Consider the following 16,593-nt stretch of genomic DNA (forward strand, 5'->3'; position numbering starts at 1 on the left):
CCTGTCCTGTAATATTGCTGCCGAGATATCAGCTGAAACCCCTCTGGAGGTTCTCTTGTGACTATGTTGCTTTCCTCCAGGCGCATTTTAAATCACTGGGATGCTCATGAACTTTGTTGATTTGAATCCTACAGCTGCTGGTTGGTCTATTGGGATTCCACCTGCTTTGGGCGCTGTGTACTTCCTGAATTCGCATAGATGATTCTTTCTTGGCTTTCAGCAAGTTTCAGTCTGATTTTTCGACAGATACATTTTCAGACATTCTCTGTTTCTTTATCTCTTGCTTGTCCATCTGGGACTCTTATGAATCCTAGTCTTTCATGCCTTCTCTTACCCCAGGATTCAACATCAATGTTTTCATTGGTTTGCACTTGCTTTCCTGTGTCTGCTTCTGACCGAGGGATTTCTGTTCCCCTGTCTTCACAGTCATTCACGCGTCCCTCTGCATTATCTAGTCTGCTTAGGACTGAATTTTAGCCCTGATATTATCTCATCCATTGAGTTTTCTGATATTATTTGGCTCGTCTTGAGACTTTCTCTGCCCCTTTTCTGGTATTCTGCCTTCTGTGATTCTGAGGCACTGTTGTTCTTCAGGGTTTCCGTAATCTCCGTTTTCAATACTTGCTCTGGATGGCGTTTTGCAGTCTAGTTGTTTGAAAGCTTATCTTTTGGGCCTTCAATCTCTTTAGAACTGAAAATGGTACTTCCTGTTTCTTTTACTGTACTTCTTCATCTCTACTGGTCAGGTAATATCAGGTATCTAATGCAGACTTCTAGGGCTTGGTTAAGTGAACAATTTAGACACTTGGCTCAACGCAATTCCATGGGATTTCTGTGAGGACACTTTCTCCTAGACATTGATGCCATGTCCTGTTCCTGTGTGTGTTGTCTGGTATATCTCCAATTGCTGGTGTTGCCTTTGTTGTGATGAACACCCCATACTATTTCGATTAGCATAACCTCATGTTGATTACGCTTATCTCATAATTCTGAAAGTACACAGGACACTTCCTCTTGTGGAAATGAAGCTTCTAAAGGTTCTCAGCTCTGCATTCTGCTCTATGTCACTTTGGAGTGTTTCCAAAGGAGCAAACTGAGAGTGCGCTTGTGCTTTGTAGTGCCACGGGAATGTCCCAATGAAACCAGTTCTTCCCAGAGCTTCTCTGTCTACAGAAACACCAGTGGAAGCATATCTATGGGTGTCACCCATCAGGGCCTGCTGGAATGATCCCGCAGACCGACCTTGGTGTCCTCGGTGCCGTACCGTGCCGGTGCCATCCAAAAGGTAGCATCCGCTTTTGGGAGATAATGCTGAAGGAAATGCTTCCCCTTCTCACGCTGTGGACTTGGACCACCCTTCCTTGTCCTCTCATCCTTGTGGCACGGGTGCACGAAGGCAACCACAGAGCTGTTGCGCACACTGTGCCTCGAACCAAACCATAATCCCAGCCCAGGTTATGAATGTAGCAGATCCTAAGGCTTTTCATTCTGATTTCAAACCCAAGGACCCCTGGATCCCTCAGACCAGATGCACGATATCTCTGATTCAGCCCCACACGTGCTCTAGTGGCAAAATGCCAAATTGGTCCCTGGTCCTGCAGATGCACTGGGTGTGGTCATGGGACATATCGATAAACTCAACCGCGTGCGCCAGTGTGGTTGCTTTCTCATTGGGGTCACAGGTCGGTTTGCTCTCTTGATAGGACCCACCACACCCCACAATGTACTCGAGATCCCTGAGACTCATCGTGTGCCGTCATCCGTAGCCCTATCCCTCACTGACCGCTGCCTCAGCTACCTCAAATTTGGCAGCTCGGATCTTGGCCTCAGAATCAACCGTGGGGATATTTGGCGCTGGTTTCTTTGAGTTCTGTCAGCCAAGCATCTGCGGTGCACTCTTCTAACACTCAGCGCATCACCGTCAATCCCATGTCTCCTGTCCACTTGAGAGTGTGCGTCCAAGTTAAAGAGAGTTTCACCTTTGCTGCTCCATCACCAGGGGTCAGACCCTGCACTGGTTTCCATTCCCTGCTTTGCCTTCTCCTGCTTCCAGGTGTTCTGAGGCCTCATCCTGCCATTGGAAGTTACAGACCTGTCTTCGGCAAGTGTCCTGTGCCAAGGGCTGGGTGAGTGGATGTTTCCATTGCTGTGTACACGGGAGCGAGTGAGCGCAGGTTGCACAGCTTCTCTGCCAACTGGGCATAGATGAATCAACACTTTCCAGAAACATTTCAGAGAAATGTGATTTTTGTTTAGCTCTTGGTTTCTATACAGCCGTGGTGGGAGGGATTGTCCAAAGACTCCAGTTTTGACATTGTGTTGATATCTCATTTGCAGCCTTGAATAAGTTTAATGGAATTGATTTACATGTTTTGGGAGCTATACGAAAACGAAGTTCATTTTTGAAACATACTAAATCGACCTAGAAGCCAGACTTGACAATTTTGGTAACATTTTGCCAGCACTAAGGAACACCTAGACAGATAGAATGCAAACTAGCAGTCCAAACTGTTAAAGGGGTCATGTCAGCCCTTTACTGTTGAAGACTCCGAAACCAACAGGAACCATGAAATACCTACTGGAAACATGAAATAACCCCCAAGCTTGGATTCACTTGTGCATGTGGTGCCCTTTACACCCAATGACACCTACTGGCCAATTTTGGCATTTCAAGGGGTAACATCCCTCTCTAGGAAAATACAAGAGAAAACAAACCGAATATATACATTTAGGTTTGAATCCAAAAGCAGCTAGAGGAAGTACAGCTATTAGAACCCTGCTGCAGCTATGCTCGACTACTGAGAACCAGGTGTTATTCTATCAGCGATGAGAACGCTTAATCATCTGTTCATGTTCGGTAAAGCAATTGAACGCAACCAAGTGTGCACCCCCATGATATAGTGCCCCTGAGGGCTTGCCTCAAGTGTAAGACGGTCCACATAAGCTGTGTCTTTAATGTCAATGGCGACTTTACAATTCCGTTCACTATCTGACTTATACTATTTTCCTATACTGTCTTAAAAACCTGAGGCCCAATACATATTCAAGTTCAGTCAATGATTCCCCTCACTTACCACACTCCCTTCACCCCAGAGAAGACATAAACCCAGCATTTGCTGAATCAAACGGAAGGCCATCGGTTCTTTGTGGGAGCTAAGTATTCAATTCCTATCTATTTCAGTCGAGACTATTTGACCTCTAAGGAGTTCACTGTTGTTCACAGAGTGTGAATCTGGAGGAACTCTGATTCTAGGAGGGGCTTGCTCTTCTCATACTGGTTTCGTTGCATCTCAGGTACTGATCCTTCCAAATGGATGCCTGAGTGGAGGGGAGGGAAGAGCAAGTGCTTGCTAGGTAGGTCCCAACCTGGGAAAAGGCTTACCTGGGCTTGGTGCATTTTGGTCTGAATGGCTTGGAAATGCCCCTTGGGACGCGTGGATTCTCACGACCTCTTCCAAGAATATGAGCGTTTTGATCATCTCTGCCATCTCTTTTCTTTAGACGTCAGGGATCTTGGACCCGTTCTTGGAGCAGAGAATGGAGGAACTTCCTCAAGTCCACGTAGGCACTCCGTATGTACCTGCCAGGATCAGCGAGGTTCAATATGTCTCATGAATGTCTTTCGAGCCTGGTATCCTCTACAGCTGTCTCCAGGCCAGTATTCTCCATTGTAGCAGAACATCTCTCATCAATGTGTTCGCATCTCTCCTCAATCCGTGCAGCCAGCTTTTCGGCCTGCTTCTCTTCGTGTCTCCCATAAAGTCGACTTCAACAGGACTGGGCAAGTCAGAAAGTACCTCGGAGCCTCACCAGTAAGCTGATGACAGGCAGATCTTCCACTGTCTGCCCTTTCAGGTTCTGGAAACTGACCCGTGAACTCAGGTCTTTGGGCAGCAGCAGTATCTCGAACTGACACAGCTTCCCGGACCAAAGAGCAAAGGCAAGCTCCACAGAGGGCGGCAGCCCCTCCATCACACTGATCCACCCACAGAACTCTGCCCGGTTACCTAGGATCCACCAGCCACAACAAGCCTCGCGGTACACACCAACATTCCACCTGGAATCCAACCGGTAACTGCCATCCCCAATGGCGGCTGCATCTTGTCAGTGTTGGGGGAGGGGCTGCCTCCAACGAGAGATTCCTAAGGTAAATGTGATTCTACCCACTAGCGTCCCATGGGCCTTTTTCCTTCCCTCTTTCCTTGTGTTCAGATCTGTATGCACAGTACCAACGGAGGGAAGCGTGTCCGTTTTCAGTTAATGGTTTCACACGTCTTTCAACTTTCTAACAGTTCACAGAACACAGAGACCCACAAAAGGAAGCTTATGTTCCTGTGATATCCGTACACCCGGAATTCATACCCGTCGTTTGATTTCTGCTGAAACGCCCGCACTCTCAGGACATGGATCCATTGGTTTCATGGGGGCTGAAATTCCTAGAAATGAAACCAACCCCAATGTGCACTTTACTGTCTGTCTCTTTTGCTCTTAGTACACTTTTGCAGAGCTACTTGTCTTTGTTATAGGCTTATGCTATTTCTTCTCTACGTAGGGTAGAATATGGCATTCATTCTTCCTGTTGGAAGACATGCAAGTCTATATCACCGGCCAGGAATCCATTTGATTCCAAATCGGCATTTGGGTTAGGTCACGATATGCTTTTATGAATCAATATTTACGAATATAAATGCAGGCCTCTGATTTCCGAATACAAGTGTGCTGAGTACATGTAAGCCGCCATACTGGGTCGATGCGTGCTGAATGATCCTTGACATCACCTTGAGTATTTTCTTTTGAATAATCATGGTTCCCTTGGTATATGTCAGCCATCCGTACCCTTTTGTTGCTTGTTTGTTGGCTTGATTCTTTGTTGGTCTGCTTCTCGTTTGTTTTGCAAACACGTCAGGCCATGCATCGCTCCGTTCGCTTCCAACAGAGAGTCATATAAGCTGATTCACTTAAGAGAGTGCTTCCAATCACCTATGATTTCCTGCTTCCCTCTCCCATCTTGAGGCTTTTGATGTCCTCCTTGCCTTCTTCTTCTTTGCCACTCATACTCTTCTTGCATTTCCAATAATGGTTTTCTTCTTTCCATTTCATCTTGCTGCTTTTCTATTCAGGGGAGAATTCTCTACCTGTCTTTTAGGATAAGTTTCGAACTGCTGAATTCTTTTAAGATTGGCCGCTCTGTGGAATTCTCTAGCTCTGCCGTTATGAGAAATGGCGGTCATGTGACCTAGGCTACCCTAGATGGCAGCATTTGGCCATTCAGGTTGTGGTCTATGTCCTGGCACTCCTCCCTGTCCTGTAATATTGCTGCCGAGATATCAGCTGAAACCCCTCTGGAGGTTCTCTTGTGACTATGTTGCTTTCCTCCAGGCGCATTTTAAATCACTGGGATGCTCATGAACTTTGTTGATTTGAATCCTACAGCTGCTGGTTGGTCTATTGGGATTCCACCTGCTTTGGGCGCTGTGTACTTCCTGAATTCGCATAGATGATTCTTTCTTGGCTTTCAGCAAGTTTCAGTCTGATTTTTCGACAGATACATTTTCAGACATTCTCTGTTTCTTTATCTCTTGCTTGTCCATCTGGGACTCTTATGAATCCTAGTCTTTCATGCCTTCTCTTACCCCAGGATTCAACATCAATGTTTTCATTGGTTTGCACTTGCTTTCCTGTGTCTGCTTCTGACCGAGGGATTTCTGTTCCCCTGTCTTCACAGTCATTCACGCGTCCCTCTGCATTATCTAGTCTGCTTAGGACTGAATTTTAGCCCTGATATTATCTCATCCATTGAGTTTTCTGATATTATTTGGCTCGTCTTGAGACTTTCTCTGCCCCTTTTCTGGTATTCTGCCTTCTGTGATTCTGAGGCACTGTTGTTCTTCAGGGTTTCCGTAATCTCCGTTTTCAATACTTGCTCTGGATGGCGTTTTGCAGTCTAGTTGTTTGAAAGCTTATCTTTTGGGCCTTCAATCTCTTTAGAACTGAAAATGGTACTTCCTGTTTCTTTTACTGTACTTCTTCATCTCTACTGGTCAGGTAATATCAGGTATCTAATGCAGACTTCTAGGGCTTGGTTAAGTGAACAATTTAGACACTTGGCTCAACGCAATTCCATGGGATTTCTGTGAGGACACTTTCTCCTAGACATTGATGCCATGTCCTGTTCCTGTGTGTGTTGTCTGGTATATCTCCAATTGCTGGTGTTGCCTTTGTTGTGATGAACACCCCATACTATTTCGATTAGCATAACCTCATGTTGATTACGCTTATCTCATAATTCTGAAAGTACACAGGACACTTCCTCTTGTGGAAATGAAGCTTCTAAAGGTTCTCAGCTCTGCATTCTGCTCTATGTCACTTTGGAGTGTTTCCAAAGGAGCAAACTGAGAGTGCGCTTGTGCTTTGTAGTGCCACGGGAATGTCCCAATGAAACCAGTTCTTCCCAGAGCTTCTCTGTCTACAGAAACACCAGTGGAAGCATATCTATGGGTGTCACCCATCAGGGCCTGCTGGAATGATCCCGCAGACCGACCTTGGTGTCCTCGGTGCCGTACCGTGCCGGTGCCATCCAAAAGGTAGCATCCGCTTTTGGGAGATAATGCTGAAGGAAATGCTTCCCCTTCTCACGCTGTGGACTTGGACCACCCTTCCTTGTCCTCTCATCCTTGTGGCACGGGTGCACGAAGGCAACCACAGAGCTGTTGCGCACACTGTGCCTCGAACCAAACCATAATCCCAGCCCAGGTTATGAATGTAGCAGATCCTAAGGCTTTTCATTCTGATTTCAAACCCAAGGACCCCTGGATCCCTCAGACCAGATGCACGATATCTCTGATTCAGCCCCACACGTGCTCTAGTGGCAAAATGCCAAATTGGTCCCTGGTCCTGCAGATGCACTGGGTGTGGTCATGGGACATATCGATAAACTCAACCGCGTGCGCCAGTGTGGTTGCTTTCTCATTGGGGTCACAGGTCGGTTTGCTCTCTTGATAGGACCCACCACACCCCACAATGCACTCGAGATCCCTGAGACTCATCGTGTGCCGTCATCCGTAGCCCTATCCCTCACTGACCGCTGCCTCAGCTACCTCAAATTTGGCAGCTCGGATCTTGGCCTCAGAATCAACCGTGGGGATATTTGGCGCTGGTTTCTTTGAGTTCTGTCAGCCAAGCATCTGCGGTGCACTCTTCTAACACTCAGCGCATCACCGTCAATCCCATGTCTCCTGTCCACTTGAGAGTGTGCGTCCAAGTTAAAGAGAGTTTCACCTTTGCTGCTCCATCACCAGGGGTCAGACCCTGCACTGGTTTCCATTCCCTGCTTTGCCTTCTCCTGCTTCCAGGTGTTCTGAGGCCTCATCCTGCCATTGGAAGTTACAGACCTGTCTTCGGCAAGTGTCCTGTGCCAAGGGCTGGGTGAGTGGATGTTTCCATTGCTGTGTACACGGGAGCGAGTGAGCGCAGGTTGCACAGCTTCTCTGCCAACTGGGCATAGATGAATCAACACTTTCCAGAAACATTTCACAGAAATGTGATTTTTGTTTAGCTCTTGGTTTCTATACAGCCGTGGTGGGAGGGATTGTCCAAAGACTCCAGTTTTGACATTGTGTTGATATCTCATTTGCAGCCTTGAATAAGTTTAATGGAATTGATTTACATGTTTTGGGAGCTATACGAAAACGAAGTTCATTTTTGAAACATACTAAATCGACCTAGAAGCCAGACTTGACAATTTTGGTAACATTTTGCCAGCACTAAGGAACACCTAGACAGATAGAATGCAAACTAGCAGTCCAAACTGTTAAAGGGGTCATGTCAGCCCTTTACTGTTGAAGACTCCGAAACCAACAGGAACCATGAAATACCTACTGGAAACATGAAATAACCCCCAAGCTTGGATTCACTTGTGCATGTGGTGCCCTTTACACCCAATGACACCTACTGGCCAATTTTGGCATTTCAAGGGGTAACATCCCTCTCTAGGAAAATACAAGAGAAAACAAACCGAATATATACATTTAGGTTTGAATCCAAAAGCAGCTAGAGGAAGTACAGCTATTAGAACCCTGCTGCAGCTATGCTCGACTACTGAGAACCAGGTGTTATTCTATCAGCGATGAGAACGCTTAATCATCTGTTCATGTTCGGTAAAGCAATTGAACGCAACCAAGTGTGCACCCCCATGATATAGTGCCCCTGAGGGCTTGCCTCAAGTGTAAGACGGTCCACATAAGCTGTGTCTTTAATGTCAATGGCGACTTTACAATTCCGTTCACTATCTGACTTATACTATTTTCCTATACTGTCTTAAAAACCTGAGGCCCAATACATATTCAAGTTCAGTCAATGATTCCCCTCACTTACCACACTCCCTTCACCCCAGAGAAGACATAAACCCAGCATTTGCTGAATCAAACGGAAGGCCATCGGTTCTTTGTGGGAGCTAAGTATTCAATTCCTATCTATTTCAGTCGAGACTATTTGACCTCTAAGGAGTTCACTGTTGTTCACAGAGTGTGAATCTGGAGGAACTCTGATTCTAGGAGGGGCTTGCTCTTCTCATACTGGTTTCGTTGCATCTCAGGTACTGATCCTTCCAAATGGATGCCTGAGTGGAGGGGAGGGAAGAGCAAGTGCTTGCTAGGTAGGTCCCAACCTGGGAAAAGGCTTACCTGGGCTTGGTGCATTTTGGTCTGAATGGCTTGGAAATGCCCCTTGGGACGCGTGGATTCTCACGACCTCTTCCAAGAATATGAGCGTTTTGATCATCTCTGCCATCTCTTTTCTTTAGACGTCAGGGATCTTGGACCCGTTCTTGGAGCAGAGAATGGAGGAACTTCCTCAAGTCCACGTAGGCACTCCGTATGTACCTGCCAGGATCAGCGAGGTTCAATATGTCTCATGAATGTCTTTCGAGCCTGGTATCCTCTACAGCTGTCTCCAGGCCAGTATTCTCCATTGTAGCAGAACATCTCTCATCAATGTGTTCGCATCTCTCCTCAATCCGTGCAGCCAGCTTTTCGGCCTGCTTCTCTTCGTGTCTCCCATAAAGTCGACTTCAACAGGACTGGGCAAGTCAGAAAGTACCTCGGAGCCTCACCAGTAAGCTGATGACAGGCAGATCTTCCACTGTCTGCCCTTTCAGGTTCTGGAAACTGACCCGTGAACTCAGGTCTTTGGGCAGCAGCAGTATCTCGAACTGACACAGCTTCCCGGACCAAAGAGCAAAGGCAAGCTCCACAGAGGGCGGCAGCCCCTCCATCACACTGATCCACCCACAGAACTCTGCCCGGTTACCTAGGATCCACCAGCCACAACAAGCCTCGCGGTACACACCAACATTCCACCTGGAATCCAACCGGTAACTGCCATCCCCAATGGCGGCTGCATCTTGTCAGTGTTGGGGGAGGGGCTGCCTCCAACGAGAGATTCCTAAGGTAAATGTGATTCTACCCACTAGCGTCCCATGGGCCTTTTTCCTTCCCTCTTTCCTTGTGTTCAGATCTGTATGCACAGTACCAACGGAGGGAAGCGTGTCCGTTTTCAGTTAATGGTTTCACACGTCTTTCAACTTTCTAACAGTTCACAGAACACAGAGACCCACAAAAGGAAGCTTATGTTCCTGTGATATCCGTACACCCGGAATTCATACCCGTCGTTTGATTTCTGCTGAAACGCCCGCACTCTCAGGACATGGATCCATTGGTTTCATGGGGGCTGAAATTCCTAGAAATGAAACCAACCCCAATGTGCACTTTACTGTCTGTCTCTTTTGCTCTTAGTACACTTTTGCAGAGCTACTTGTCTTTGTTATAGGCTTATGCTATTTCTTCTCTACGTAGGGTAGAATATGGCATTCATTCTTCCTGTTGGAAGACATGCAAGTCTATATCACCGGCCAGGAATCCATTTGATTCCAAATCGGCATTTGGGTTAGGTCACGATATGCTTTTATGAATCAATATTTACGAATATAAATGCAGGCCTCTGATTTCCGAATACAAGTGTGCTGAGTACATGTAAGCCGCCATACTGGGTCGATGCGTGCTGAATGATCCTTGACATCACCTTGAGTATTTTCTTTTGAATAATCATGGTTCCCTTGGTATATGTCAGCCATCCGTACCCTTTTGTTGCTTGTTTGTTGGCTTGATTCTTTGTTGGTCTGCTTCTCGTTTGTTTTGCAAACACGTCAGGCCATGCATCGCTCCGTTCGCTTCCAACAGAGAGTCATATAAGCTGATTCACTTAAGAGAGTGCTTCCAATCACCTATGATTTCCTGCTTCCCTCTCCCATCTTGAGGCTTTTGATGTCCTCCTTGCCTTCTTCTTCTTTGCCACTCATACTCTTCTTGCATTTCCAATAATGGTTTTCTTCTTTCCATTTCATCTTGCTGCTTTTCTATTCAGGGGAGAATTCTCTACCTGTCTTTTAGGATAAGTTTCGAACTGCTGAATTCTTTTAAGATTGGCCGCTCTGTGGAATTCTCTAGCTCTGCCGTTATGAGAAATGGCGGTCATGTGACCTAGGCTACCCTAGATGGCAGCATTTGGCCATTCAGGTTGTGGTCTATGTCCTGGCACTCCTCCCTGTCCTGTAATATTGCTGCCGAGATATCAGCTGAAACCCCTCTGGAGGTTCTCTTGTGACTATGTTGCTTTCCTCCAGGCGCATTTTAAATCACTGGGATGCTCATGAACTTTGTTGATTTGAATCCTACAGCTGCTGGTTGGTCTATTGGGATTCCACCTGCTTTGGGCGCTGTGTACTTCCTGAATTCGCATAGATGATTCTTTCTTGGCTTTCAGCAAGTTTCAGTCTGATTTTTCGACAGATACATTTTCAGACATTCTCTGTTTCTTTATCTCTTGCTTGTCCATCTGGGACTCTTATGAATCCTAGTCTTTCATGCCTTCTCTTACCCCAGGATTCAACATCAATGTTTTCATTGGTTTGCACTTGCTTTCCTGTGTCTGCTTCTGACCGAGGGATTTCTGTTCCCCTGTCTTCACAGTCATTCACGCGTCCCTCTGCATTATCTAGTCTGCTTAGGACTGAATTTTAGCCCTGATATTATCTCATCCATTGAGTTTTCTGATATTATTTGGCTCGTCTTGAGACTTTCTCTGCCCCTTTTCTGGTATTCTGCCTTCTGTGATTCTGAGGCACTGTTGTTCTTCAGGGTTTCCGTAATCTCCGTTTTCAATACTTGCTCTGGATGGCGTTTTGCAGTCTAGTTGTTTGAAAGCTTATCTTTTGGGCCTTCAATCTCTTTAGAACTGAAAATGGTACTTCCTGTTTCTTTTACTGTACTTCTTCATCTCTACTGGTCAGGTAATATCAGGTATCTAATGCAGACTTCTAGGGCTTGGTTAAGTGAACAATTTAGACACTTGGCTCAACGCAATTCCATGGGATTTCTGTGAGGACACTTTCTCCTAGACATTGATGCCATGTCCTGTTCCTGTGTGTGTTGTCTGGTATATCTCCAATTGCTGGTGTTGCCTTTGTTGTGATGAACACCCCATACTATTTCGATTAGCATAACCTCATGTTGATTACGCTTATCTCATAATTCTGAAAGTACACAGGACACTTCCTCTTGTGGAAATGAAGCTTCTAAAGGTTCTCAGCTCTGCATTCTGCTCTATGTCACTTTGGAGTGTTTCCAAAGGAGCAAACTGAGAGTGCGCTTGTGCTTTGTAGTGCCACGGGAATGTCCCAATGAAACCAGTTCTTCCCAGAGCTTCTCTGTCTACAGAAACACCAGTGGAAGCATATCTATGGGTGTCACCCATCAGGGCCTGCTGGAATGATCCCGCAGACCGACCTTGGTGTCCTCGGTGCCGTACCGTGCCGGTGCCATCCAAAAGGTAGCATCCGCTTTTGGGAGATAATGCTGAAGGAAATGCTTCCCCTTCTCACGCTGTGGACTTGGACCACCCTTCCTTGTCCTCTCATCCTTGTGGCACGGGTGCACGAAGGCAACCACAGAGCTGTTGCGCACACTGTGCCTCGAACCAAACCATAATCCCAGCCCAGGTTATGAATGTAGCAGATCCTAAGGCTTTTCATTCTGATTTCAAACCCAAGGACCCCTGGATCCCTCAGACCAGATGCACGATATCTCTGATTCAGCCCCACACGTGCTCTAGTGGCAAAATGCCAAATTGGTCCCTGGTCCTGCAGATGCACTGGGTGTGGTCATGGGACATATCGATAAACTCAACCGCGTGCGCCAGTGTGGTTGCTTTCTCATTGGGGTCACAGGTCGGTTTGCTCTCTTGATAGGACCCACCACACCCCACAACGCACTCGAGATCCCTGAGACTCATCGTGTGCCGTCATCCGTAGCCCTATCCCTCACTGACCACTGCCTCAGCTACCTCAAATTTGGCAGCTCGGATCTTGGCCTCAGAATCAACCGTGGGGATATTTGGCGCTGGTTTCTTTGAGTTCTGTCAGCCAAGCATCTGCGGTGCACTCTTCTAACACTCAGCGCATCACTGTCAATCCCATGTCTCCTGTCCACTTGAGAGTGTGCGTCCAAGTTAAAGAGAGTTTCACCTTTGCTGCTCCATCACCAGGGGTCAGACCCTGCACTGGTTTCCATTCCCTGCTTTGCCTTCTCCTGCTTCCAGGTGTTCTGAGGCCTCATCCTGTCTTTGGAAGTTACAGACCTGTCTTCGGCAAGTGTCCTGTGCCAAGGGCTGGGTGAGTGGATGTTTCCATTGCTGTGTACACGGGAGCGAGTGAGCGCAGGTTGCACAGCTTCTCTGCCAACTGGGCATAGATGAATCAACACTTTCCAGATACATTTCACAGAAATGTGATTTTTGTTTAGCTCTTGGTTTCTATACAGCCGTGGTGGGAGGGATTGTCCAAAGACTCCAGTTTTGACATTGTGTTGATATCTCATTTGCAGCCTTGAATAAGTTTAATGGAATTGATTTACATGTTTTGGGAGCTATACGAAAACGAAGTTCATTTTTGAAACATACTAAATCGACCTAGAAGCCAGACTTGACAATTTTGGTAACATTTTGCCAGCACTAAGGAACACCTAGACAGATAGAATGCAAACTAGCAGTCCAAACTGTTAAAGGGGTCATGTCAGCCCTTTACTGTTGAAGACTCCGAAACCAACAGGAACCATGAAATACCTACTGGAAACATGAAATAACCCCCAAGCTTGGATTCACTTGTGCATGTGGTGCCCTTTACACCCAATGACACCTACTGGCCAATTTTGGCATTTCAAGGGGTAACATCCCTCTCTAGGAAAATACAAGAGAAAACAAACCGAATATATACATTTAGGTTTGAATCCAAAAGCAGCTAGAGGAAGTACAGCTATTAGAACCCTGCTGCAGCTATGCTCGACTACTGAGAACCAGGTGTTATTCTATCAGCGATGAGAACGCTTAATCATCTGTTCATGTTCGGTAAAGCAATTGAACGCAACCAAGTGTGCACCCCCATGATATAGTGCCCCTGAGGGCTTGCCTCAAGTGTAAGACGGTCCACATAAGCTGTGTCTTTAATGTCAATGGCGACTTTACAATTCCGTTCACTATCTGACTTATACTATTTTCCTATACTGTCTTAAAAACCTGAGGCCCAATACATATTCAAGTTCAGTCAATGATTCCCCTCACTTACCACACTCCCTTCACCCCAGAGAAGACATAAACCCAGCATTTGCTGAATCAAACGGAAGGCCATCGGTTCTTTGTGGGAGTTAAGTATTCAATTCCTATCTATTTCAGTCGAGACTATTTGACCTCTAAGGAGTTCACTGTTGTTCACAGAGTGTGAATCTGGAGGAACTCTGATTCTAGGAGGGGCTTGCTCTTCTCATACTGGTTTCGTTGCATCTCAGGTACTGATCCTTCCAAATGGATGCCTGAGTGGAGGGGAGGGAAGAGCAAGTGCTTGCTAGGTAGGTCCCAACCTGGGAAAAGGCTTACCTGGGCTTGGTGCATTTTGGTCTGAATGGCTTGGAAATGCCCCTTGGGACGCGTGGATTCTCACGACCTCTTCCAAGAATATGAGCGTTTTGATCATCTCTGCCATCTCTTTTCTTTAGACGTCAGGGATCTTGGACCCGTTCTTGGAGCAGAGAATGGAGGAACTTCCTCAAGTCCACGTTGGCACTCCGTATGTACCTGCCAGGATCAGCGAGGTTCAATATGTCTCATGAATGTCTTTCGAGCCTGGAATCCTCTACAGCTGTCTCCAGGCCAGTATTCTCCATTGTAGCAGAACATCTCTCATCAATGTGTTCGCATCTCTCCTCAATCCGTGCAGCCAGCTTTTCGGCCTGCTTCTCTTCGTGTCTCCCATAAAGTCGACTTCAACAGGACTGGGCAAGTCAGAAAGTACCTCGGAGCCTCACCAGTAAGCTGATGACAGGCAGATCTTCCACTGTCTGCCCTTTCAGGTTCTGGAAACTGACCCGTGAACTCAGGTCTTTGGGCAGCAGCAGTATCTCGAACTGACACAGCTTCCCGGACCAAAGAGCAAAGGCAAGCTCCACAGAGGGCGGCAGCCCCTCCATCACACTGATCCACCCACAGAACTCTGCCCGGTTACCTAGGATCCACCAGCCACAACAAGCCTCGCGGTACACACCAACATTCCACCTGGAATCCAACCGGTAACTGCCATCCCCAATGGCGGCTGCATCTTGTCAGTGTTGGGGGAGGGGCTGCCTCCAACGAGAGATTCCTAAGGTATATGTGATTCTACACACTAGCGTCCCATGGGCCTTTTTCCTTCCCTCTTTCCTTGTGTTCAGATCTGTATGCACAGTACCAACGGAGGGAAGCGTGTCCGTTTTCAGTTAATGGTTTCACACGTCTTTCAACTTTCTAACAGTTCACAGAACACAGAGACCCACAAAAGGAAGCTTATGTTCCTGTGATATCCGTACACCCGGAATTCATACCCATCGTTTGATTTCTGCTGAAACGCCCTCACTCTCAGGACATGGATCCATTGGTTTCATGGGGGCTGAAATTCCTAGAAATGAAACCAACCCCAATGTGCACTTTACTGTCTGTCTCTTTTGCTCTTAGTACACTTTTGCAGAGCTACTTGTCTTTGTTATAGGCTTATGCTATTTCTTCTCTACGTAGGGTAGAATATGGCATTCATTCTTCCTGTTGGAAGACATGCAAGTCTATATCACCGGCCAGGAATCCATTTGATTCCAAATCGGCATTTGGGTTAGGTCACGATATGCTTTTATGAATCAATATTTACGAATATAAATGCAGGCCTCTGATTTCCGAATACAAGTGTGCTGAGTACATGTAAGCCGCCATACTGGGTCGATGCGTGCTGAATGATCCTTGACATCACCTTGAGTATTTTCTTTTGAATAATCATGGTTCCCTTGGTATATGTCAGCCATCCGTACCCTTTTGTTGCTTGTTTGTTGGCTTGATTCTTTGTTGGTCTGCTTCTCGTTTGTTTTGCAAACACGTCAGGCCATGCATCGCTCCGTTAGCTTCCAACAGAGAGTCATATAAGCTGATTCACTTAAGAGAGTGCTTCCAATCACCTATGATTTCCTGCTTCCCTCTCCCATCTTCAGGCTTTTGATGTCCTCCTTGCCTTCTTCTTCTTTGCCACTCATACTCTTCTTGCATTTCCAATAATGGTTTTCTTCTTTCCATTTCATCTTGCTGCTTTTCTATTCAGGGGAGAATTCTCTACCTGTCTTTTAGGATAAGTTTCGAACTGCTGAATTCTTTTAAGATTGGCCGCTCTGTGGAATTCTCTAGCTCTGCCGTTATGAGAAATGGCGGTCATGTGACCTAGGCTACCCTAGATGGCAGCATTTGGCCATTCAGGATGTGGTCTATGTCCTGGCACTCCTCCCTGTCCTGTAATATTGCTGCCGAGATATCAGCTGAAACCCCTCTGGAGGTTCTCTTGTGACTATGTTGCTTTCCTCCAGGCGCATTTTAAATCACTGGGATGCTCATGAACTTTGTTGATTTGAATCCTACAGCTGCTGGTTGGTCTATTGGGATTCCACCTGCTTTGGGCGCTGTGTACTTCCTGAATTCGCATAGATGATTCTTTCTTGGCTTTCAGCAAGTTTCAGTCTGATTTTTCGACAGATACATTTTCAGACATTCTCTGTTTCTTTATCTCTTGCTTGTCCATCTGGGACTCTTATGAATCCTAGTCTTTCATGCCTTCTCTTACCCCAGGATTCAACATCAATGTTTTCATTGGTTTGCACTTGCTTTCCTGTGTCTGCTTCTGACCGAGGGATTTCTGTTCCCCTGTCTTCACAGTCATTCACGCGTCCCTCTGCATTATCTAGTCTGCTTAGGACTGAATTTTAGCCCTGATATTATCTCATCCATTGAGTTTTCTGATATTATTTGGCTCGTCTTGAGACTTTCTCTGCCCCTTTTCTGGTATTCTGCCTTCTGTGATTCTGAGGCACTGTTGTTCTTCAGGGTTTCCGTAATCTCCGTTTTCAATACTTGCTCTGGATGGCGTTTTGCAGTCTAGTTGTTTGAAAGCTTATCTTTTGGGCCTTCAATCTCTTTAGAACTGAA

At 46.4% G+C, this 16,593-nt stretch overlaps 1 long non-coding RNA gene across 1 annotated transcript; it reads left to right on the plus strand.

The window, feature by feature from the left end:
* Positions 1-9,189: 9,189 nt before the first annotated feature.
* On the plus strand, positions 9,190-14,270 carry LOC140692723 (uncharacterized). Its single transcript, XR_012068290.1, has 4 exons — positions 9,190-9,446; positions 12,652-12,724; positions 13,893-13,952; positions 14,100-14,270. It is a non-coding gene; the product is annotated as an uncharacterized lncRNA (long non-coding RNA).
* Positions 14,271-16,593: the final 2,323 nt, after the last annotated feature.

Source organism: Vicugna pacos, unplaced genomic scaffold (genome assembly GCF_048564905.1).
Source record: "Vicugna pacos unplaced genomic scaffold, VicPac4 scaffold_16, whole genome shotgun sequence".
NCBI classification, from domain to species: domain Eukaryota; kingdom Metazoa; phylum Chordata; class Mammalia; order Artiodactyla; family Camelidae; genus Vicugna; species Vicugna pacos.